This window comes from Rhea americana, unplaced genomic scaffold (assembly GCF_003343005.1).
Source record: "Rhea americana isolate MKP2758 unplaced genomic scaffold, rheAme1 scaffold_80, whole genome shotgun sequence".
Lineage (NCBI taxonomy): Eukaryota > Metazoa > Chordata > Aves > Rheiformes > Rheidae > Rhea > Rhea americana.
This window is the reverse complement of record NW_028186979.1, coordinates 682,188-707,315: the sequence shown is the minus strand read 5'-3', so window position 1 is coordinate 707,315 and position 25,128 is coordinate 682,188. Positions and strand designations below refer to the sequence as shown.

Sequence of the window (25,128 nt, the reverse complement as noted above, 5' to 3'; positions counted from 1 at the left end):
TTCTGTGATGTTTAGATGGGCTGGAGGAGGGGAGAGCTCACAGCTGGCCCTGCTGGGCCAAAAGAAAGATCTTCTCATACCTTGCTCCTTCCTTGCCTTTTGTGGAGCTGGATGAACAGAAAAGGAAGCGGTGCTGGCCCTGAAGGCCTGTCTCAGCCATTCCATGTTCAGGAGCTTTAATTAGCCTCACTGGTTGGGAATATGCAGGGAGAAAGGTTAAGGCGGCAAATCAGGCTAATTACAGGCTGGGGCTCCCAAGAGTTCAGATCAAGTGATCTTCTCTGGCCCTAATCTCTGAGAAAGAGGCTGTTAATGCCATGCTGTCTCTGCAAATGCTGCAGGGCTGCTCGTTTTTGAGCCAGTCACATGATGCTCTCACAAATGGTATTTCTGCCTTGGGTACCTGCGAGGCAGGGTGAGCTGGGTCAAAAATTAGCATTTCCCCTCCATACTCTTGGGCTATGACAGTCCTGAGTCTTCAGCTTATCCCAAACCACTCACAGAGCTGCAGTCTATAAATCCGTACAGCTAAAAGCCTCTATGAGCTCCTGCACCAAAACCAAACTTCTCTATAGGCAACTTCCTAAATGATAGTCCCTTAACTGTGATTTCCCATTGCTATGAAAGGTCTCTCTCACTTTCACCCCCTCTCCAGCTGCTGTTTGCAGCAGGTTATTATTGTCATCACACTGATATCTTTAGTGTTATATAAATTAAGCCCCAAATATTCAAACTGAAGTGTCCTGGATGAAGTTGCACTAAACCTGGCAGCTGTAGTACTGAAATGTCCAAGCAAACTGGTGTCTGCACAGGAAAGGTCTGGAGCAAAACAGTTGGCACATGTTTCATGTAGAAAGTAACTCTACAGCCTAAAACAGCTTTAGAAGAACATGAGTGAGGTGTTTCAAAAATCTCACCAAACACAGTACCGTGGCAGTTTCTGTGGGAATCTGGCTTGGTCAAAATAGGGGGGAGAAATCAAAAATACTCCCCTCTGCAACTTATAAAGCAATTTAATTTAAACAACATCTAGAGGGAAGGTGCAGAAGAATGAGGGCCTCGACTGGTTGCAGACTGAGAATTTGATGAGTTTGTTTCCCAATTTTTTCTCAGAGGTTTGCAAACCCCCATATTTGAGAGATTATTTTGTTCAGAAGAAAAGCTATGGTTATGAGGTAAGTCATACCTGTACATGTGTTTTTCATACATTTCATACATCTTATGTGGACTTCATTTCCAGCCCCTTCAGATACACTGGTTATGTTTTCTCAAACTGGAGTAAGTCACAGTGTTTCAGTTTTTTTTGGCATACCCARAAGCGGCTAGAGCACTGGACTGGCGGTAGGACTGGCTTATGCTGCAGTCTCCTGCTCAGGTACTGTGCAACCAAGTCAGCTCTCACCAGCTGCGTTCCCTGCGCACTGGGAAATGGCAGTGCTTGGAGCCGTTGTGCTTAGGAGGCTATGAGAGGTGTAAAGGAAGTCATTTATTTAAGCAAGTCATCAGCAGAGTGCTTAAGCAGAGTATCAAAACAGACAAAAACAATAGGTTTGATGAATTTATGCCCATATTTACATAGCTRAGATTTAAAACATAAAACGTACCTTTTCAGATTATGTTGCCAAATCTACTGTCGCTACTAAGTATTTTTGAAAATCCCACCTATATATTCTAGTAGGAAACTTAATAAAGACCAGGCACTTGAACAGGGGCTATTGCTCTCTCTGCAGTAGTTTTAAGCAATGCAATAATAAAAATGGAACAATAGAGTGTAAAACCAGAGCAAGGCAACAAACACTGAAGGCAGAGGGCAGAAAGGACTGCTTGATGTAAAAATAAAATATATTCTTTGGCTGAAGCAGTTAAATCGGTCCTCTTGATAGCAGTGTTAGACTGTGTGTGATCAAGCCAAACTTTGCAAGTGAACAGGAGTAGCATTTCAGAGACTGAAGGGGAAAGCTATGAATTAGAACGGGTGAAGCAGCTATAGGGAAACGAAATGTCCAAAGTGTGAGATACTGCCTCTGCCAAGGAGTTAACCAAGGAGACATTTTTTAAGGTTTTTTCCCTTCCTATGGTAGTGCTTTTATGGTTTGAAATGTGAGGGTGTCACTGTATGATATGTTGTCTTTGGCAGCAAAGCTGGATAGAAAGTTCCCAAGCTCCATGACCAATTTACTGCTCCCTTGGCTGGGTTAGTAAGTGCTTCTGGTTGTGCGTGCTAAACTCAAATGGTCCGGAGTTTTTTTTTTTTTTTTTTTTTTTTTAAAAAAAAAACAACCCCCCCCAAAAAAAACCAAAAAAACCAAAAACAAATTAAAACCAGCCCACTACTAAAAACCAACTACAAAAAAGGCTTTCTGATCTGAACCATTTTGGAAGCTGGGGTAATGAAGAATACGAGATGTGAGCTTTGCCACTGGAACACAATATAGCAGGTAACAACAGCCAGAGGGCTGAGTAGCCTTTGCTTGAATAATTCCACCCTTTGGAGTTTTTAGTCTTTGGGAGGACTAATCCTGTGCCTCCTGATATTAATGGAATTATTCCCATCATGTACTAGGAGTGCTGATTTTTATAGAGGGAAAATATATCAAATATAATCAATTTATACATGGCGGGGGAGGGATTAACTTCAATAAAAAAGGTTTCTTCCTGTTGATCCATCTCATGCCAAGTTGATATTATGATTAATTTCATAGAATCTAAATTATTTATTGTTCATTTCTACATACATGTAGCAGTGACATATTTGGTGGATGTTTGCTCTTTCACTAATTTAAACATTAATTCCTCAGCTTTTTTACAACAGATAGTGCATATTCAACCTGGTACAGAATGATATGTAAATGCTATCAGAGAAGGGGGCTTTTACTTGGCAAAATATTCTGGACTATTACTATATCTAATCTAATATTCAAATATTTTGAAGAAACTTGATATAGCTGCCAACCTAGGCAGTTTGTGTTTGCTGAAGCTACGCTTACTCCAATTATTGTAAAATGGAGTACAAATGCTTGCTAATTAAAAACTGCACATTATTACTGGTGCTTGTTACGCTTCTTAATGTAGTAGGTGTGCGCAGTGTTTTCTGAATCTACAAGAATGCAGGGAYTGAAAGCAAGCAACTTAAAACCGAGCTTTGGTTCTGCAGCACCTTGATGAGGCAGAAGATCAGGCCAAAGAACATGAGAATTTTCAGGACTGTGCAACAGATGAGATAAGGTAAAGAATAAAGACACTGCAAGAATTTTTAAAAATGCATTAGAGAGATTTCCCCTGCAATATTTTAATGATTTTATAAATTTCTCGATCACTCTATTTAAATATTTTAGTGCAGTTTCTCTTAGTTTGTTTTTCACGCTGCTAATCCTTTCATGATCAGGTGCTGAGCAATGGGGATAATTGGAGATTAGTGGCAGACTGCTAGTGCGAATGCACCGAGTTATAATGAGGCATCTGCAATATTTCCCCAATGTGTAACAACCAGTTGACCCTGTAGACTGTGGCTAGCACAGAGAAGAACTGTGCATTTGGTGGCTATCAGCCGCTGTGCGGGGGTGGCATTTTACCTTACCTATGTAAAGATGAAATCTATTTTTTCATTCCTCTGTGATCTTTCTTTTACCAAATTGTGCAGACAGCCCTTTGCTGAGTGGGCTGTTGCTGTGCGTTGTGCGACACTTTCCAAATGGCAATTATTTGTGTGATGTAACTGTGAGACGTGCAGCAAGACACATAACTGGGTAAATGCGAACAGAAGCTTCCCAGATCTGGGCGGGGGGAAATAGAAAACAGTCTTAAGGAACCGTAATCTCAGGTCCCTCTCCCCCATCCCATTACTCCTTTAGAGCCTGAAAGGAAATACTGTGTTTGCAGAAACAATAAAATATTGGTTCTAAATACCCGCAGATCCTGGAGGGCTGGCAAGTAGCCTGCATGTTTCTGGAGCCTGGCTTGAGGAGAAATGTTTCTTTAATCACAAAATGTCAAAATTTATGTGTAAAAGCAATAGTAAGTGCTTGAACGCTTCCAGTGTTCCAGGACAGACACACTGTTGCACATGTTACCAAAAAGCAAAATTCTGAGATTAGGCAGGACTCAGTTTGCTCCGTGTAATTCTTCAGTATCGTTGTTGGAGGACACTGCCTCCTGCAAATGAGATGAGATACACTTAAAGAGGAATATCACCACCAAAGAATGTGTCTTAAGATCTGGTGTCCAATCTCTGCTGCAGTGGAAAGCTTTCCAGTTTATGGAGGTGCCGGTACTGCCAGCAGTTCAGCACAGCTGCAGATACAGCGCCAGAGGCAGTGCTTCCTGCAACAATCCAATGTGCAGGTATTTTTGTTATGGAGAAGTTTATAAAACAGCAAAAAACCCGCACCATTTCTTCCAAGCACAGGGAAGGAGAAGATGGGGATTAACAGGTTTTCCTACCCTTTTCCCAGCCTGCCCTCGCTTCCCCCAGAAACTGCCCTCTCCGAGACCCTGTGGGGCGATAACAGACATTTGTGTCCTGATAAGGGACGAGCGGGCTGGGGCATCCCCCCTCGTCTGCCGAGCACATTTCTTGTTCACTAGATGATCTTGAAGTGGCCTTGCTAAAAACTCTCCCTGCCATTTCTAACAGAGATAAATCTACTGAAAACCCTGGGAAGCGAAAGCTCTCCTGTGTTTGAAGGTGAGCGCTTGACCTGAAGATCTCAGAGGTCTATTGAAACAGATGGTGCTGAGTTTCTAGACACTGAGCTACAGCTACTAAAGCACTTAAGTGCTACGCAGGCCCTGAATCCTTGGTGACTTGCAAAGCTGGTGTTGGGCCATAGGAGACTAGGAGGGCTGCGTGCCTCGGCCACTGCGTGCCTTGGTGGGCCACCAAAAGCTTCAGGGCTGGGCGGTACCAACAGGGACACAGCAGAAGCAGAGAAGTGTTTGAAGGGTCCCATATCTCCAGAGCTTGGGCACATGAATCACAGCTAAAGCCCTCTCCTGAAGGCAAGTCTCTATTGGTTTTCTTCCACAGAACTGAACCTGGCATTTCCTCAGCATTTAGGGTACACAGGTGCCAACAAGAGTAAATACTAAAGGATAATTATGGCAAATCAAGATGGTTGGTAGAGATTGTGCGGGATTAAGCTTTTTTTAATATGCTCATTTCCCTCACCTAAAAGTTGTCACAGAGAAGAGTCACTTTTGCTTTATTTTCATTAAAAAAAATTCTAATCATTTAAAATTCTTGTTTTTTAAAAAAAGTTGGGAACAGGAAGTTTCAAAACTTGAATTAAACAGTTAACTCCCCCAGGATATCAAAAACAAATATTTAAAATATGTAAGTACTGGTTTGACCATATGATTTTCCTCTAGATATTAATTTCTAGAAAATATTAGCCCTCCCGCGTCTGCACTCTAGCACCCAAAACAGGCACTCCCTGCAGGAAGATCACACTGCTGACTGGGTGATGCAGGTACAGCTTTTCTGAGCATCTTTTTCAGAAGATGGTAATTCTGGTTCGTGGCAACTTCCCTGGTGTCAATGCTGTTTTCAGTTGGTACGGGTACAAAACCAAAACTCTTTAAATGTTCCCTGAAATTACTAGCTTGGGACAGGAAATCTTGGGTTTTCAAGCTGGACTGCATGCTTTCGCTCTTTCTCACATTAGAAGTGATCAAGTGCCTTGGACCTTGAAAACCTGCCTGGTCAAAACTTCATCTAAACAGGCATGTTTTCTGCAAAATGTTTTGGCTCTAACAAAGCAGCATATTTCAATGAGATTTCATTTCATGGAAATGCTCCCACCAGCTCCAGATGCATGCTTTAGATATGCATAGATAGTTTCGATCGCCTAGAAAGAACCACCTAGTAGACAGAGGGGATTTGCCAAAAGCAATTATATTTTATCTCCATTCAGTTTCAAACCATTTGTGACCATCCAAGATCATGCTTTGGTAAAACAAACAGATGCAGTCCAAACTGCTGCAAGACACTAAACTGTAAAAGACAGATACATCTATGTGTTGCTTGTATTGCAATGAAAATTAATATTATGCTGCTAGAGAATTCTGTCCACATCTGTAGCAAATAAAAGAGACAGAGAATTATGGGATATTATATTCTGAGGAGCAATGTGACCAGTGAGGCAGAACTTGATCCACAATTGCCCAGTTACAAACTGATAATACACTATCAGGGTGAATGATACCAATCCAGGACTGTACTTCATAATCTAAGCAATTACTTCAAACAATTCAGCAAGGTTCCAAGATCTACTGTATCGAAAGCAGCAGAAAGATCCATCAGCAGAAGTCCTGTAATTTAACTTGAATCAGCAGCTAGTGATAAATCATTTGTGACCTTAAGTAAAGCAATCCCAGGGCAGTGGTACTCCCTGAAGCCAGACTGAAACCTTTCATATAATCTATTCCCAGATAAAATTACCAATAGTAAAAAGGCAACCACTTGCTTCAATCTTTCCCTTCCTCACATCCCCAAAAAGGAGTCCAGTTATCACTAGGTAAAACAGACATCTGCAGTGGAAGCTAGGGAAAGCTTTGACCATTTCTGCTAACAATGAACAGCTGCAAATTTCAGCAGATCAGGAGCCTTGCAGAAAGCAAAGAGTCATTAACCATGTTAGCTATAAATGAAGCAAAGCACTGAAAGACTCCGTGAGCAGCCATATGGGCCAAGAGTCAAAACTAGGAGTAATGGAGCATGATTGCTTTCCCAACTGTGTGATCTCAGCAAGAAGCAAATACAAATGTATAACACTTGCAGATACAGGCGCTGGTAGCATAATTACCAGCCGTAGTGCTGAACAGTCGCAGCTGATTAGAAATTCACTCCGTACTTGCTGAATTCCTCACAGGAGGCAGCTGAAGGATTGCACACAAGGAGTGATTTGTGGTTCAAAATGTGATCAATAGCACAAAATAAGGCTTCAGGTCTGTTTTTCCTCATTAATAACAGGACAAGAAAAAGCAGACCTGGCTGGATCAAAAGCGATGTGATAAGACTCTACATCAGCTTGGTGCTTCAGGAGACTAATTTCTGGACTAAACAGTCTTTGAAATGATTCCATACCATGAGCTGCCATCTCCACCTTAGTCACGTTGTATGATCACTAAGGCAAATAAAGGCATGCGCAAAAAACTGAGGATGAATCAGGAGCTTCACAGACTGATTTGTTTTTTAAACAAAAGGAAACACCAACAGAAAAAAAAATCACAATTTTTAAAAGATGGTGAGACGGGTAAATTATAGGAGATTAGTAGAATACATATTGGTTCTCTCATTTAGTCTGATTGTCTTGGAAGACTTTTGTGGATAGATTAGAGTACTGCGTAATCCTAGTAGAGGCAAAAATGGGAGATGCAAGACAAATTATAAATTTTTATCTGGACCAAACAAGTTCTCAAGTTACAAGTATCAACGTAGGATTAACTCTACTCTTCCTTTAATGTAGGTCGTCTTCTAAAAGATTCATTCTAATACACTTTTTCTTTCATTGGGCTGTCAAAATAATTTCAGTAGTTCACAGTCATACCTGAACCACTGTTGAAGCAAAAACCCACTCATTTCTCACGTTAAATATAGTGGAAACACAGCAAAGAAACAGAATATAAGAAAATACCACACCCTCAAAGATTTACTGACTTTATACTGACTGCACCTAGACTGTAACTTTTAATGGTCTGGATCCAGGACTTCATTAGTGTTTAATAAATAATGATGATGAGACYCAACCTCCACAAGGCACCCGAAGCTCCCGTTGGTGTCAGCGTGAGTTCTGAGCGCAGACTGATGGCAGGATACTACTGTGACAGAGATGAATTTTCCATTAGAACAAAATGAATAAGACCTGTCTCAGTCAGCAGAATTCACCGAAACAATAGACATTCCTTGGGGGCTCAGTGAAAGATGTCCATTCTGGGTGGCTGAAAGTAAATTGGGTGGGAAGCAATGAAGCAGACTGGGACAGCTGTAAAACCAATGTGGACTGCTGTGAAATGGCCCCAATGTAAAAAAAATCCCATGCAATTATATCCCTATTTAATTTGTATCTCTGCAAATCATGACTTTCTTTCTCATCATGCCATAGAGGAAATTGCTATTTTTTATTATGTGAAGAAAATGGATGAAATTGGGGTAGGAGGAGAGAGGAAGTGGGTGTGTTGTACTATGCATTGATATCCACCTTTTATTCAGAGCAGATAAAGGAAAAACAAAATGCCATTTTGGGAAACAATGGAAAACCATTACCCACGCAGAAATTTGGACAATGACCCAGGCCATTCAGCTGAAGGGTTTTCTTCAAGGATTTTCTAACAGATACAKAACTGATGTGAAGGCAGCTTCATGTATTACAGAGAAGCAGCTAAGCACAAGAGGGGCACAGAAAAAAAGCCCTTATAGTGTGGTCCTGAGGAAAAAAAGGGGGGAAAGGAAAGCTTTGGGGGAGGGGTTAGCTGAAAAGATCTGAATCTGTAAGCCAAGAAAACGTATCCCTGCCATTTAGAAGTTTTTTTTTTTTGTTTGGTGGGAAAATGATGTATTTTCTGTAAATAAAAAAAAGGTATCTGATTTTGTTACAAGTTATTTTCTTGGAAGACTGAATATATTGCTTGATCATTTGAATCAAAAGAAGTAACATTTTCTACCATTTTCTAAACTTATCACTAAAAAAGAAAAAAAAAAGGAAAAGCCAGAAACACAAGTAACTTGATTACCTTTTTGGTAGTTGGTTAATAATAACACGACTGCTGCTAAGTAAACAAATAACAGAATAGATATATTTTTGGAGCAAAAATATAGTTATTAAAACAAATTGAAAGATGAATTTTGTTAAGGAAATACGTTTGCTCCAATCTTTACATTGTACCATGATCACAGTCAAAAACAGATCTTAGAAAAGGTTATTAGAAGGATCTATATACTGAAGAATCGAAGCCACAAATAGTTATAAGCAACTGGGTCAAGAGGAGTGACAAACTTCTACCTATCAATGAAATAAATAAAATACACTAGAAAATATCTTTTTTCTTTGTTTGTTTGATGGGGTTTTTTTCCACATTAGGTAAATGTAAGTAACATATAGTTTAGGTCAGTTTAGGATTATTAAAAAGTCCCTACTGCTTTATGATAACCATTTTTGCATGTGCAGGGTTGAGGCATCTAGTCAGTGTACGTTTTTGGAATGCAAGACTGAAAATTCATATATCTTCACAGCTGTGCAAATTAGGTACTCAAAATCAATAATTACATTTGAAATTTTTGGTCCAGATTTTTACAAGCAGTCGTAGAAAACTGTACTTTTTCTTTGGTAAAATTGTTGGGTTTTATTGCTATAATAAGTGATCTCAACAATTTGTTTTATTCTCATTACAGTTTTTACATGGCAAAGTGTAAATATTTCTGGAGCCACTTGTCGGTGCAAATGGAAATCTAAAGATAGTTTATTGCTGAAACAAAAGTACAATCCTTATTGCTTAATTAGGATAATCTATGGAAATTACTCTTGCATAATGCCATATAAAGCAATAAGAGAAAAAATAGCTGGCAGTTCTTTTTTATTGCTTGCTTCAAATAGGTTAAGGTAAGATGTTTGTAAACTTGTAATTTGATGTTGAATTTCTTATTTAAGCTGTATTTTGGAAAAATGTAGTCTGATTATTGATTGCAAAGTGCTGGGAGAAATTACAGATTTCAGTGTAACAGCATTTAAACTAATTTCTAAAACTGTAGGGATATTTGTTTATTCATTTAAACCTTTTAACCTTTCTGACTTCAGGGTTGTGAAGCTGTTTTCTGGAGGTTAGGAAGTTTTAAACAGAGTCTAAGCCATTTCTAGTCCTTCAGGGTGTGAAGATACCTTAATGTAAATAATTCTACAGCTAAATTTAACCCTTGGGACCCTGCAATTCATTACATTTTATGTAAGTATATGTAGATTAGGTTTGCCTAATGTGAAATCTTAAAATGTATACATTTAATACCACTTCCTAATTTGGAATAACAAGTTGATGAAAAAGTAAGGTGTTGCATCAGGCTTACATGTCAGGAAGGATTACCACATATGAGGATTCAGAGGGCCTTCTGGGGGATAAAAATCAGATTGTTCGATTAATAGTAGAAAGCATGCAGTGTGGTTTTCTGCAGCTCTGCGTTCATTTTTGCTTTGCTGGGAGACAAGTCCTGGGAGAAATCTTTGCTATGATAGCTTTGCTTTGCTATTCTTTGCTATAAATCTATGCTATCTTTTGCTATGAAATCTTTGCTGGACCATTCCTAAGAGCTCTCTCTTGCCTGGCTGCTTTGGTCCCCAAACAATACCCGAGCTCCCACCATGGTCCATGCAGTGGGGACCTCTACTCGAGTCTCTCTCCTCTGCTTGGTCACATCCTTTCGTGATACTTGGAGGAACTTACTATCCTTGATATCGCTAACACGATGTCATAGGTGGCTTAACCTGGGAAAATGATTTACAAGTCACTGAGGGGAAGTGGAAGTCAGCTATGCGGACAACGTAAGCTTTATTTCCATAGGAAAACAGGTTGAAATCAAGTAGTTTTTCAGTTCCAGAAAAAAAGTGGTGGTGCTTCCTGGCACTGAATATGAGCACTCAAAGGAAAAATGACACCTCCTCTTTCCAACTTAAACTCTGTCCTGGTGCTATCTCACAGTCATTTCAAGCTGAGTTAGAACCATGCTCCTCAAAGGCCCTTCTCCCCCCTGCTGCTTTCCTTGCATTGGATCTGCATATGTTCCCTTTGGTGGCTGCTCTCAGTTAGAGCTGCATATGCCAATCATGAAACTGCAGAATGGGAATGAGCTTTGCTCTTTATCGCTGATCTGTAAGTTCTTTTGCTTTAACAGATTTGTGTTTTAGGTATAATTTTGGAGGCAGCTATTTTGTGGTACTATTTTTTCAACTTCATAAAGAATCAAAGATCATTAGATTGACCATAGGAAGAAGAGATCTGAGTGAGTTACCTTATCTGTGGTTTCAAAATGGCTATGGACCTAATTCAGCTTCTCCAGAACTCTATGAAAGTATCCATCAAATTACTGTATTGAAAGACTGCTGATTTCAATGGAAGCTGAATTGTGATCTAAATATTTACAGAATCTTTGGGCAAAATGTAGATTCTTGTTGCATTGCTATTAATTTCAGAATATATCTATTTATTTCAGTAATTACTCTAGATGATAGTGCTGAAAGTGAGAGCCTGATAAAAGGTGAGTATGTATGGAACTCTGTATCTCACTGAGTACTAAAATCATTGGCTGCTGGCACCTAATGGTGCCTCAACCTAAGACTTCACTCTTCATTCCCCATTATCAGAAAGTGGCTTCAAAGTGAGTTTTGGTGAATTCATTACCAATATGTCTAAATACAGCCCAATTCCCCTAGTAATGCATTTTTATCCCTATAACAGCTTTTTAACTATGAGGCCACATCATGTGAAAAAAATCACAGAATTCCATTCAGATTTGCCACATGTGCATGTGATATGTTTTGTGTTTAAAACTCAACTGCTGTACTATCTTTATGCTTTTACCTCAGAGCAACCAGTGTGCACAGTGAGATAAAAAGTTTTTTCAGTGAAGGTCAGTCCAGACTTGGACATATCATGTACTGTTTGTCCAGAAAGTTGATGGCTATACCAGCACAATAATGCTTTCTGTCTGCAACTGCTGGGCAGAAGAGAAAGATTATTCAGCTTTGCTCTTGTTCTTTTATGCTAAATAAAAGGTCTAGAATTAGGTAAAAGGTTTTTCTACGGCCTTCAACTGTTTTGTTTTTCTGCCCTTTGCTATTGTTTTACTGACTGTCCTTTCATACTTACTTTTTTCCTGTCTTTTCATTTCTTTCTGAATGCTCTTTAAGTTCTTTTAGTGTGAATTCTCTGGTGTAAGGGGAAGGAAACCACAGGCAGTCCATTAAGGGTTTGTTTGCAGTCACAGTTTCAATGTGTGTCAGGTGAGCACAGAGAAGGTAGGAACGTCTAGGGGGGTCACAGCTGCAGAGCACAAGGGCTGAAGGTTACCCTCACTTCATCCCACCCTTCTCCTTGGCTGTAAATATCTCCTGAGAGATCTGCAAGTTGAGGCCTTCCCTGAAACTGTGAGATAAATGACATTTCTTTGAAATGAAACATACTGCCATTATTTTTTGTATGGACCACCTGATTTTAGTTACGTGATTTGCAATGAAACATTTTAAGAGCCAGGGCATGAAACGGTAAATAATATTTACAATTTTTTTCTTATTTTGTGTTAAGAACCACATTTATTACACAAAGTCTTGCTTGTTTCTAGTTGTAATTCTAGAGCTACATTCGCAATAGCAACTCCCCTTTACATTACTGCAATTACAATGAATTATTGAAGTACAAGTCTAAATATATACCTAACTTCTCTTTCAATTTTAATTCCACTTTAAATATTTCATATAGTTTTCCTATAGATTCTTCATTGATGACTAATAATTGCACCATCAGAGCAAATATAATTTTGTTTTGAAAGGTGTTTTTGGAAACCATACCAAGGCTATTAATTATTCAAGGTRAAAAAAACAAGTCAGAAGTGTTTGTCTTGAATATGTCAACAGGATACAAGAGCAGTAGTATTTGTATCAAGAAGAGTATATTAAGACCAGTCATAAATTCAATATTGTAAAGAGGGAAAAGCTAGAGACACATTATAAACATCTGGTCTTAAATGTGGAGCTAAACTTTTATGCATTAGAGCATTATTGACTGGCTGAAATCTAAGTGGGAACAGCAATAGAAAAATAATTGGTGTCACTTATGTTCCCAGCCATACCTCCCACCTTGCCTAGTCTTCTGATCAGATATTTTTCCCCTTTAACATCCCTTGTCCTTTGCTGTTTACAAACTGTATTGTGAAGAGCGCTGATAGTGATGTACCAGAAGCTCATGTAAATCAAAGAGAAATTATGGTTTTGTTGACCTAGTGGGTTTTTTTTCCTGCTTATTTTTTCTGTTTTGTTTTGTTTATAAGTTTGAGTTATACATTTCCTATTGAGTTATACATTTCTTCAACAGTTGTCCAGCCCAGGGAGTCAATTTCCATTTTAGACTTGAGATGGGAAGCAGCAGGTCTGTACTTGCCTCTTGCTCCCCCAACTACTATTGTTCTGCTAGCAGCAAACTTCTGAGAAATTTGAGAAAGAAAAATAATCTGGTTTGTGAGTTCCCTGGTACTGAACTACAGAATTAAGCATTATATGAAAGTACTAAGTCATATAATGGGAAATAAAATTTCTATGAAGAAATGTACTCTGAAAGTTGTCATAGATTTTCTAGATACAGCCTACTGAAGAAGAATAATTTTGTTAAAATTCTGATTTCTGTCACATGAAAGAACCATCTTAATAACATAAGCTTTCTTTTTATTAGCACATGTTTAGTAAATAAGTGAACGGTGGGTGAGTAACAAACAAAGAATCAACACACAATCTTCACAGAAAACGAAGTTCAACATTTAGGCACATATTAATATGTAAATGGCTATGGTGTATCATTATCTGACAAACTAAATTGCTATTTTAATTTAATAATATTTAATGTCATGGAGTTATTTTTGATTGAACTCCTTACTGGTCTAATACCTTCTTATTTTACAAAGCTTTCTTTACAGAACGGTAAGGAGGTGATGGTTAGTATGGTATGGGAAATGGCTTTGCAGTCTAGTGAAACTTCAAAACTTTTTTTATTCCATGAGTTAAAACCAATATTTCTTGAAGATGAGAGAGAGGACAAGGGATCAGAGGTGCCAGTGCTTCAGTGGAAACCTGGGTTGCATGAGAACCACATTCCAGACTTTGGTCTTTTTAAGGGACTTGAATTTCTGTGGATGCGTTATCACCACTAAGCTATTCTCTTTCCTATCTGTCTCTCTCATTTTGATCAGAAATTCTGTCCTGGAGCAAAGAAACCCTTTTCAATGAAAGTTTCATCTGAACTAGTACACTCCTGTGAAAAGTTGCAATTCCAATATATTGACATTTTTGGCAGAGTTGACTAGTACTACCCATGATTACTCATATATAAAATCAAGTATCAAGCATGGTAAGTAGCTGAGTAATCACATAGTTGTTAGCTAAGACTTTATTATATTTTGATGTATTACTTCTTAATAAATTGGAACTTATAAATGATATATTGCTTAATAAAACTCATACCTGAAGTTCAACACATTTATGTGAAACAGAAACAGGTAGTCTTCAAGATAAAGCTATTTAAATGTGAGCTATAAAGGATCTACCTTAATTTTGCACTGGAAGTTTTCTGTGGGTTTTTTTTTTCTTTGTTTTCCTCTGACTACAATTGTATGTGGCATGAGTTGGAGAAAATAAAATTCTAGTATACATGCAGCTAGCAATACTGTGATGGTGACTTAAGTTTTGTTCCTTTTCAGTTAACGTTCTCTATGTACTTTTTTTTTTGCAATGCTCCATTCCAAAACTGGATGGTACATTTCCCAGGAGGATTTTTACACTTAAGAAAAATTGACCTTAAGAACTGAAGGTGTCCAGTCATTTGTTTATAGACAAATTTATAAAGATATTACAGCACGTAGCTATGAAAGCTACATCTTAGCAAGTGTGATACGTAAAAGTCAAGATGAAGTGGTTAATAGGACACTAAGCAAAGGCTTTGATGAGATCAAAGGGAAGCGKTTTTACCTCATTTGGCTAGGGACCTTTGTTGAAATGATGATGGCAGAATCGAACTGCATCTTCTGTTCTTCAGTGGTGTTATTTATATTGAACCCTTTAATCCTGGAAAATAGATTTTTGAATTATTTTGATGAAGGATGACATGAAAACAAAGCAGATGCCACTCTTTCTCTACATGTATATGTCCTAGTTCAGAGGACATTCAGGCCAATACTGCAGGAGGCTTTTCGAAAAATAGATGCTCAGAGATACAATCTGGCTTCAGCTTTATGCCAAAAAGAAATGTAATACATTCTCCTTTTATTTTTACTCTTCTCTTTGTCTTTTATTTTCCCTATGAAATATCAGCCTTGCACAAGCAAATTGCACAGGGAATTCCTAGACTAACACTACCTGCTTAAAGACATACTGCATATTACTTTAAAAGTTACATACAAATAGAGACAACGTTTTGAAAAAAAAAAAAGCTTTTCCTCTCATAGTACGTTTATTTCAGCATTACTGTGATTCCTGTGTAAGTAGTGGACCTGCTTGAGAACTGTGTCTTTGCATAAATGGAAATTCTTTAGTTTGTCATCAAAAGGAATAAGGATCACTGCAAAAAGGAAAAGTGAGTGTTTAAATGAGCTTAAATTTCAGCATCATGGATCCCCAAAGTTTTCCTCAGTGCAATAACCTTTGCCTAATTATTTTATATGTATATAGTTTTTAAATAATCTTTTAAATGTGTTGTAATAAATAGACCCATATACTGCAGCCACAGGCATAGTATCAGCAGCAAAAGCACATTTCTGACAGCTTTTCCTGAAGTACCATCATCTTTTTACCTCAGATCATAAATAAATAAATAAATAAATAAATAAGCACTCACCCCTGCTGCCAAATCTGCTAAAAGTTTCCTGGTGCCCCAGTTGCATTTGGTGATAGACCTCCACAGGCTTCCCGGTGAAATGTGATCATTTCTTGCCTATCCCTGTGTTCTCAGCACCATCCAATTAACGACGGACCCCGACCAGCAGGGATGTCCAGCAGTGAATATTATTGCTAGCCCTACCGAGCACCTGCTGGTAAGGTTTCCCTGTTTTCCCCTGCACTCTAAATGCTCTCATTGTTTATTTATAGAGTCAAAGATTAAAGCCAGAAAGGACTACTATGATCATCTAATCTCTAATCAGAAACCTCTCCAATTTTTCAACCTCTTTGTTCACTTGCTGATGTTAGAAGTGGACAGAGAACATAGTTTACAGAGAATCATTTTATTTTCCATTGTGAATCAGTCTTCTGGGCTTGCTCAGGTAACCTGGTTTCTTGTTTAGCTGCCTCTATTAAAGTCTCCAGGACTAGACTCTACTTTCCAGTCCTGGTCTCTGGTTCTGCTGTGATCCCCAACTCTATCTCAGAAGGCCAAATGTAATAACACAGTTGTTTAAGAAACTTTCAGGTGACTTGGTTTAAGAACTTAGAATCAACCAAATCCACCAACGTTTGTATAAATTGTTCATCTACAAACTTACAAAACTGGCATCTTGAGTTTTTCAGACAGCTTTTGTCCTCTCTCCTTTTCTTTTTGATTTTTTTTTTCCTGGTAAAACAATGTCAGTGTCAATGTCAAAAGTGAAATGTACTTCAAAGGAGTTTAGGTTTTCCCGACGATGGGTGTCTGGAGCAATCCAAGAGATGAGGTTAATCAGGAGCACAAGCGCTTGCAGAACAGGTTGTTCTCCACCTCCAGCCTTCGCTGCTGTCCTACTGAAGACATAGTCATAACTCCAGAGGAGCTCATTAAAGAAGAGTTACATGGGTTCAATACATTTCTAGAAATACAAGCGTTCTGCAGACCCTGAGCTGACATACGTTATCTCTTAGCTTGGCTAGGTAGGGCTGGAGYGATGCTCTTTCTTTTAAAATGTTTCCAGTCCCTTGATGTGAACTGGCTTATCCGGATGATTCTAAACTTGGACAGGGTGGCCACATGACTGTTGGCAGCCCTCTTTGCAGAGGTACCCTGAAAAGCATTTGTCTATGCTTAATTCTGGTAGGTCAAGGCCCAACTTGAATGATTCTATATAAATAGGTAGGAAGGCATTGCAAATCTAAATATAGTGTCTTAAATTATATATATTCTTCAGATCTGAACTGTGTGTCTAGGTAACTGTATGACAGAGAAATCTTGGCTTAGCTGTTGATAGTGTACTAATATGTTTTTCTGTTAATGACAACCTCAGACAAACACTGAGCTGAAACAAGTTCATTCATAAAAAGGGATCTTTACAGATGGAATAGAAACTCAGACTGAGATAATTGCTGTCAGAAAATGAGAGAATAGCATGTAAAAATGAATGAATCCTTCAGTTGATTTTGCTACAGTATGATGAAAGGTGACTCTTTAAAAAACTCTCCTGCCATTGAAGAAAACAGTACAACTGAAATTGAGTCCAGCAAAGGGCTACGAGGATGATCAGAGGGCTGCAGCACCTGCCCTCTGAGGAACGGCTGTGAGAGCTGGGCCTCTTCAGCCTGGGAAAGAGAAGACTGAGGGGGGATCTTATCAATGTGTACAAGTACCTGAAGGGAGGGTGTCAAGGGGCCGGGGGCAAACTCTTTTCAGTTGTCCTGTGTGACAGGACAAGAGGCGATGGGCAGAAATTGAAGCACAGGAAGTTCCGCCTGAGCGTGAGGGAGAATTTCTTCCCTGTGAGAGTGACAGAGCACTGGCACAGGTTGCCCAGAGAGGTTGTGGAGTCTCCTTCTCTGGAGATCTTCAAGACCTGCCTGGATGCAACCCTGTCTAACATGCTCTAGGTGACCCTGCTTGAGCAGGGGGCTTGGACTGGATGATCTCCAGAGGTCCCTTGCAATCTTACTGATTCTGTGATTCTATGAAAAGACATGTTCTAGTTCAATGAGTGGGAAGAAGCAGTGACAAAGTTGTTTTTGAAATTCTGGGGATTTGTTAGTGATATCTAGTGTTTTAGCTTATGATGATATATTCTGAGTATTCATAATAAGCCCAGTCCACTTATAAGTTAATTTGCAAGTAGATAGATTCAAGACATCTAACCAGACTCCAGAAGGAGGGCAGGAGGAGTCTTACTTAATAACAATTTTGCCTAGTTTGCCTTTCAATTTTCAACAAATCTTGGAATTGTTTTTATTTGCTTAATTTTCCCCTTCCTGGATGAATAATAAGCTCCTTCTTGATTACAGAGACATGTATTTTAGGGTACGTCTATACTGCACACTACAGTGCTATGAAGAAATACCCAAACAAGCCTTGCTTGAAGCAGTCTGGCTGCAGTACCTTGGAGCTCCAAGCAAACTCCATCAGGCACCAACTCCGATGCTTACTGTTTCTCATTTTTTCATTGTAGGAAGAAATAGTCTAGGTCAATGAAGTGGCAGACGTGGGCTCCTGGCTGCCAAGAACAGGAATATTTGCCGTGAGTATGCAGACAGCATGGAAACCGTCCCACCTCTGCTGTTAAATGTTGTCTCCGGTGTGTAAATGAGAATAATTGACTGGGGCCAGCAGGTAGGTAAGAAACAGTCCAGTTCTTCAGCCAGGTATTTAGGTCTTCAGACTAAGCTCTGAAAGCTGAGAGATCAGTTAAACCTTTGTGGTCAGCGTGTCTTTTAAGGTGCTCTGTGCATACGCAGATCCCCACTACCAAATGACTTTTTCTACATAATGTTTCTGAGCTGTTGCATTTCTCTACTGACTGAATGTAAAAGCTAGATGTGTAACCCCAGTTACTTCAGTCAATCTGGGGCTGGATGCTTAAAGTGTCTTTCAACAAGAATTATTTAATCTCAATTTTACCTTTAACTTTTGTGCATCTCAGTCTGCAATGTGAGGGTAGTAGTGCTTCCTCAAAGGGTGAGTGCATTCAAGTCTGTGAGGCAGGCAGGTGCTTGAATCAGAAGTTTCACAGAGGAATTTCATCACCTGACAAAAGCTCACACCAAGATTTTTTCGACAATGATTTACCAGCTATTGATTTTTATTTTYTCTCACTTTCCATTTCTTCCCTTCTCTTAGTTTTCATTTCAATCATCAGCACTTCTGTCTTTATCTCATTTTTTACACCAGTTCCAGATGTTCTAGCTTTCTTTTCTCTCCTTTTCCTGAATGAGAACTAACTATCGCTGTTACAATAGAAACATAAGGTCTCCCAGTCTTCCTTCCATTTGGCAAAATGCTGCCCCTACTCTGAGGACCTGTAATTCACACACCTGTAGTTTGTGTGAACCACATTTTGGGAACTTTGAACTAGGTCATTGTGATCAAGTTTAACTGAATGATTTGTCTGTGAAATTAGTCTCTTTTTTTTTCAGAGACTAATTTACAGAAAGTTCTGGAGGATATTGTCATTACTGTGATACTTAGCAATGATTTGTCAGATGAGTCATTGAATATTTCTGTAGTTTTGATAAGTTACATTCATGAAGAATCCCTGTGTAATTGAGAATATCTATGTTTCCCCAGATGCTTGCCCACAGATATTTTAGATTTTGCTTTTAAGTTTGTCTAAACCAGGAAAGCTCAGAATATCAATGATGTCTGAAAGTGAACACAGGTGGAAGGGAGGCTTAGCCAAAGTAAATTTCTTCACACAAGTATGCTTTACTGTTAATCCATGCTTGGGGAGTTTAATTTTTTTCCCCATCTTTAGAGCATATATATTGTCTTTGGTAGAAAGTTTTAAACCTTGATCGGATGAATTGATATTGACTGATTGGTGTGTGGTATTCACATCTACAAACTATGTAGGCCAGGCAGTGCTCTACTGATTTAGGAATGCTGATACACCAAAAAAGTGCTTTGAATGTAAATAGAGCTAAATTAGCAAAGCTGGGTTAGGTACCAAAGTGGCAAGCCTATCTTTAGCAAAACAAACTAAAAGTGTAGTTTCATTGGCCTCTTTAAAGCTAGAGGGCCTGCTGGTACAGCTTCAGGGTGCCACTCTGATTGACAAGGCAATGCCATAGAAGTCTGGCCCTAGCAGGAGACAGAGTCCGCTAAACAAATGGCTCAGGCTGATTCCCTGAATCTCCTCGCAGAAGTTTGCCTAGTTATTAGCATATCTAACTGGGAGTTAGATTACCTAGGGTTTTTATTTCTAGCTAGGGCACTGACTTGCTGGGTGACCTTTAGTGAGMCATCTCCTGCCATTTTGCCTTTCTCCCCTGTACAATAGAAAAAATGTCTCAGTTGGGATGTGAAACTTAATTCATTAGTATTTGTAAAGCATTTGCTGATCTGTAGAATAAAGGCATTCTAACCATGAATAATACTTATCCTTGCCTTAAAATAAAAGTGCTTTATACTTGCCTTTAGCATAAAATTAGAGATAAAATAAAATATTGCAGCAAGCAATGGTGACAAATACCTTGATTCTTGCTTAACACCATATATGCAATGTGTGTATCTACCAAAAGAGTAAGAAACCACAGGAGGAGGTACCAGAGGAGGGTGCTACTTCTCGCCCTCTCTTGATTATCTAAGTCTTTTAAAAATAAAATATAAAGAGATCTTGTTGAATATCATGTTGCATATTATCACAGAATTAAATGCATTAATTCTAATTGAAGCGTATTATCAATCTATGAGAGTGCTAAGTATTGACTCCCCTGAATCAACTGCTCTCAACATGTTCAGGCAGAATTTTCATTTCAGCAACTATCTAATGAGGTGAGTACGTAGGATTAGTTGCTTTCTCTTTTTCACTATATCCCAGTATATAGGTATTTTATTTGGTGCCTTAGTAGCTTCAGTAAGAGTATCTATTAGCTTCACCAAGTATCTCTATTATGCTTTCAAATATCGTTTAAAAACAAAGTCTAACCAGAGAGCAACCAAACATTGTAGTGACATCCTATTAGGTGTCCGAGATGTTTTTACAGCTTCTCACACTCAAATATTTTTTGCTCTTTGTGAGCAGTAACTTGAGGTGTAACCTGAAGTTGCTGCCCATCAGCCAGCTGAGAATCAAAGAGGCTGGATCTGTTTCAGCCCAGGTGGTTTCTCTCTTTCAGGTAGTCCTGGAGCTTTGTGTGCAAAAATGCTTTCCCTCCACCATCATTTAGTCTGGTTAAAAATACTGTTTCTTTTCTCTCTACAGACCTCACCTTGCTTGATATGTAGTGGAGCTTTTCATCATCAAAAAGTGGATGTCAAAGTACGTAATAAAGAGATCCACCATGGAACGTATTTGCAGAATTAACAGTTGAGTATCAAGTACTTCTGATTAGTCATGAAGAGAACGTGCCAGCAGTAAAGATATGGTGAACCAGGAGATTTATTTCCTCATCCTTGTTTCTGAATCCTAGAACAATGAATAGAAGAATTATTGTGTTAGCGTTTGGGCTGTTCTGTAAGTCAGCTCAAAAAGCTCACTCTTATGTGCTCGTGGATAATCTATGTGCAGTGTACTGTGGCAAACTGTGAATAAGTTAAGAGAGAGGATGTAGGATCTTGGACAAATCTCAGAAGTTTCTTCTTATGTAAGCTGGAACACTATTAAAAGAAGTTTGTAAAGCTAGTTTTCAGTGGAGACTTCTGTAAATGGACTTCCTTTGCATCTGTGCTTTTCTAGTCTGAGTTTCTCATGTTGCATTTATATGCTTATATATATTACATTGTTTATGARTTTTCTTCTATAAATTAACCACAACTGCTCCTGTAAAATCTAGCTCAAATGAAGTGTGGCTTTGTGACTGAGCAGATTATTAAAATATTAAAGTATATGTATGGATTCATATAAAGATACTTCTTACTGATATTTCAAGACTAAGTATTTTTTGAAAGATGGCCTTTTATGAACAGATTTATGGTCCAAGCTGTCCCCACACAAAGTTCCTTCTGGATGTTACTTTGCACTGGTTTGCCTCTTTTAATCATTTACACATCTCCAAAATAGATTTAAAATAGCACCACTTAACCTTTGGCATGCCATTTAAATAAAGTTGAGTACTTACGGTGCACAACAGATGAAAATTGTGTCCATTGCCTTCCGTGTGAAATACAAATACGAGAGRTGACAGAAATTAGTATATTCTCAGTGTGACTGGCAAGCTCAAATCTTAGTGGAAAAAGTTAATAAAAGCAAAACAGGCTTTGTGTGTAATTGAAAGAAAAAAAATGTATCTGCTGAAGTGATTATGTACTCAAAGAAACAAACACATAGCCCCTGAGTTTCTTGCAAAAGTTTTCTGTGCCTGACTTGCTGGTCACAATGCCTTTATTAGGATTTCACCCTAAGTTCTTGGGTTTTTTGCCTTATTCCAGAGCCAAAAAGATGCTTTGTTTCTTTGCACACTAGTCTGCATAACAATACTGAAAATCAGTGTCAAGTATATCTGTTGATGAGAGAAAATTATTAGTTGTAGTTAAATACACATATAAACACACATGAGTGCATGAACACACACACACATATATACATGCTGTTTTTTACAAGTCTCAGTAAACTACTCAGCTACTAAGTACCATGTAAGATGCTTGAGATATTACAAATAYTATGACCAGATGGTTCACGGGGCTAGTAATGGATTGTAGTGCTTTCTAGCTCCAGACTGACAGTTCAAATCTGGGTCAGTTTGACACTGTCTGAAAATTATTACTGTTTGGTGGCTTATGTGAAATGAGTTGGAGACCTCAATATAGTTCCTAAAAGCTGGGTTAATATAACACAAATGTCACCAGATGATTGTCGGTTTCAGGGCTCAGGCTGAAGCACACTGAAGTCAGTGGAAAAACTTCCATTGATTTCAGTGGGTATTGAATTAGGCCTTAATTGTGGAGAATGAATCCTTCTTGCTCTCGGAAGCGGTTATTTGCAGGGGGGTGAAGGATGCCCACGAACTGTCCTGGGGGGATGCGTAGTGCTGCTAGCCAGGATAAAGCAAAAGGAGATGCTTCACTGTACTTCTACTTCTCTGAGTATAAGAATATCAAGATGGGCCAGTTCTTAAAGAAGGTGTGCTAATCTTCCTGAACTTAGCTAAGAGTGGGCTAATTCTTGCACAGATAGGTAGGGAATCAACCTCTCTCTCTAAAAGTTTAAAAACATCCTCTCGCTAGGCTCAATTCTGGTCAACTGGTGAGATAAATTGCTCTTAGGTTTATTTCTCTTACATGATAATATTTTTGCTTTATTTGAACAGCAGAACTCCTCTGAACTCCACAGATGATGACCTGGCTTCAGTTTGAGGTGTATTTTGCCACTGCTAACCTCCATTAATGCAGAGATGAACGAGAAGTGACTTGATCCTTGGCACTAAGAGCCATCACTAGAGGAGAAATATTAAAGACTCTTCAGTTTAACCAACTGGAAATTTAAACCAGACAAGTTAAAGTGGGAAATGCACAGCATTATCACAGTGGTTCATTAACCAATGGAGCAAACCAGCAGCAGAAATGGAATAATCTCCATTTCTGTCTTCACATCAGGTTCAGGTACACATCTTTATCATACCCGTTAATCAAATGTGTCGCTGAACTATGTCTGCTGACACTGTTTGCAGTGTTACARTGATGTAGTGTTGTTGCCAAGGAACCCCCCAAAAGGGGGGAAAATTGCAAGTATTTACCCCTACTTTCTTTCTTTCTAGTTTGATTCCTTGTCCTTGTACTTGAGTGCAATTGCAGATCTGGGGAACCACAGAGTTCCTGTACCCCATTAAATTAAATGAATTAAAGTTTCAAAGCTGTTACAAAATCTGTAAGAAAGTCTGTAATAATTGAACTCTTGGCTCTATATGAATAAAACTTTGGTTTTTTTTTTTAATATCTTTTGTACAAAATGTTTTGCTTTGTACAAAAATGTTTATGACTTTATGTTTAGTAAGGCTCAGATAACTTTGACATTTTATGTGTTAGGTGCATAGTCTAAAAGTTGCAGGGTGGTTATTAAATTGCTGTATTTTTGAATCCCTCATTTGTCTGCAAGACCAAAACAGAGAAGTCACATCTTCACTGGGATGCTATCGAGCAACTGGACCTGTGTGAGAGGCAGGTCTAATTTCAACACCTAGACATTTGGACAAAGGATGGTGTCCTGCTACCAGAAGACATATGAAACACCAGGTCGCACTTGACCTGTGTATGCCAAAGCCAAGGACAATCTCTGATTTCTGCCTTCTCCCAGTAAGCTGATGCCTAAACTTTTCAACTCTCCAAAGTAAGTCTAGGTGGATGGTGGGTCACTGAACAAGTCCAACACGGCAGCTTGTCAAGAGGCAAGGAGAAGTGAGACAGCCAGGTGGCTAATTCACTCTGCTGTAAAAAGGCAGATGAAACATTGCGTTAGCGTGCATACGTTCACTTTGGTAATTCAGTACTTTGTATCCTAAGTGAAGTTTGTGAGATAAAATCAGATAGTATTTAAAGCGTGCTTGCCTTTTTTAGTTTATTTGTTTAGTAATGGATTACTGTTGATACTGTTTAATAAGATTGTGATTAAACATAACTTTAGATTTAAAGAAGACATACCTAAGATCATTTCAGCTGGCTTATTTATATGATTATAAACATGGTGTTGCCCATGGACAAGTTGTTTAGGATGACTTCGAAAGGAATCAGTAGAGGATGTTCAGATTTACRTATGAGCTTAAGAAAGCTCGTAACTCAGATTACTAAAATATTTCTATGTCAAGTATTTAACTTCACACCTGATTGTATTATGTATGTGTGCATATGTGTATATGTGTATATCTGTACCTATATTTATTTAAAATATTCAATATGAAAAYACATTTTCTTTAGGAAAGAATTACCATTTAGCCATACAATTTAGAATAGATTTACATAAGAAAATAATTTAAATCTGCTATTCTTTTCCCAAATGCCACTAACGTCCCCATCTCCTTTGCATTAGTTATCTTCTCCACATTGCCCTCTCCCCCCAGCCTCAGTAACTTCTAAATTTCTATTTCATTTAATTGGCAAGTGTGATGGGTAAGAACATAGAATCTATACTGAGTAATCACAAGTCCTAGATATTTCACTCAAAGATATACCTTTTTCCATATGCCTGTCTCATCTGTGATTACATGATCAAGAATTGCCAAAGATTTAATTGCATATTCTGAGACACTAAAACCTCTCAGAGACTGCATGGATTTATATTGTATTTTTCAGAGTACACCTGACCTGAGAAGGAGCAGAAGAAGAGAATTCATAAGGTCATCTTCTCAAAGGTGAGACAAAGTACAGACAATGAATGCCAATCAGAAGCTGCGGAATAGATTATATTGGATCAGAAAAGTATGATAGCTGGATGATAAGGATAACGTTACACTGAAATAAATTTATTGCTTACATTGTGAGAAATAAAAGCTAGTTCAATAATTTACAGAAATACATGGAGTTTTTTTGTTATGGAGTTTTGTATCTAATTATTGCCCCATTTGATCTAGC

The 25,128-nt window shown here is 38.5% G+C and overlaps 1 long non-coding RNA gene across 1 annotated transcript; it reads left to right on the top strand.

The window, feature by feature from the left end:
* The first annotated feature begins 3,150 nt into the window (after positions 1 to 3,150).
* On the top strand, positions 3,151 to 23,916 carry LOC146585427 (uncharacterized). The gene is made up of 5 exons (XR_014897998.1): positions 3,151 to 3,225; positions 18,080 to 18,148; positions 20,831 to 20,934; positions 22,875 to 23,166; positions 23,660 to 23,916. It is a non-coding gene; the product is annotated as an uncharacterized LOC146585427 (long non-coding RNA).
* Positions 23,917 to 25,128: the final 1,212 nt, after the last annotated feature.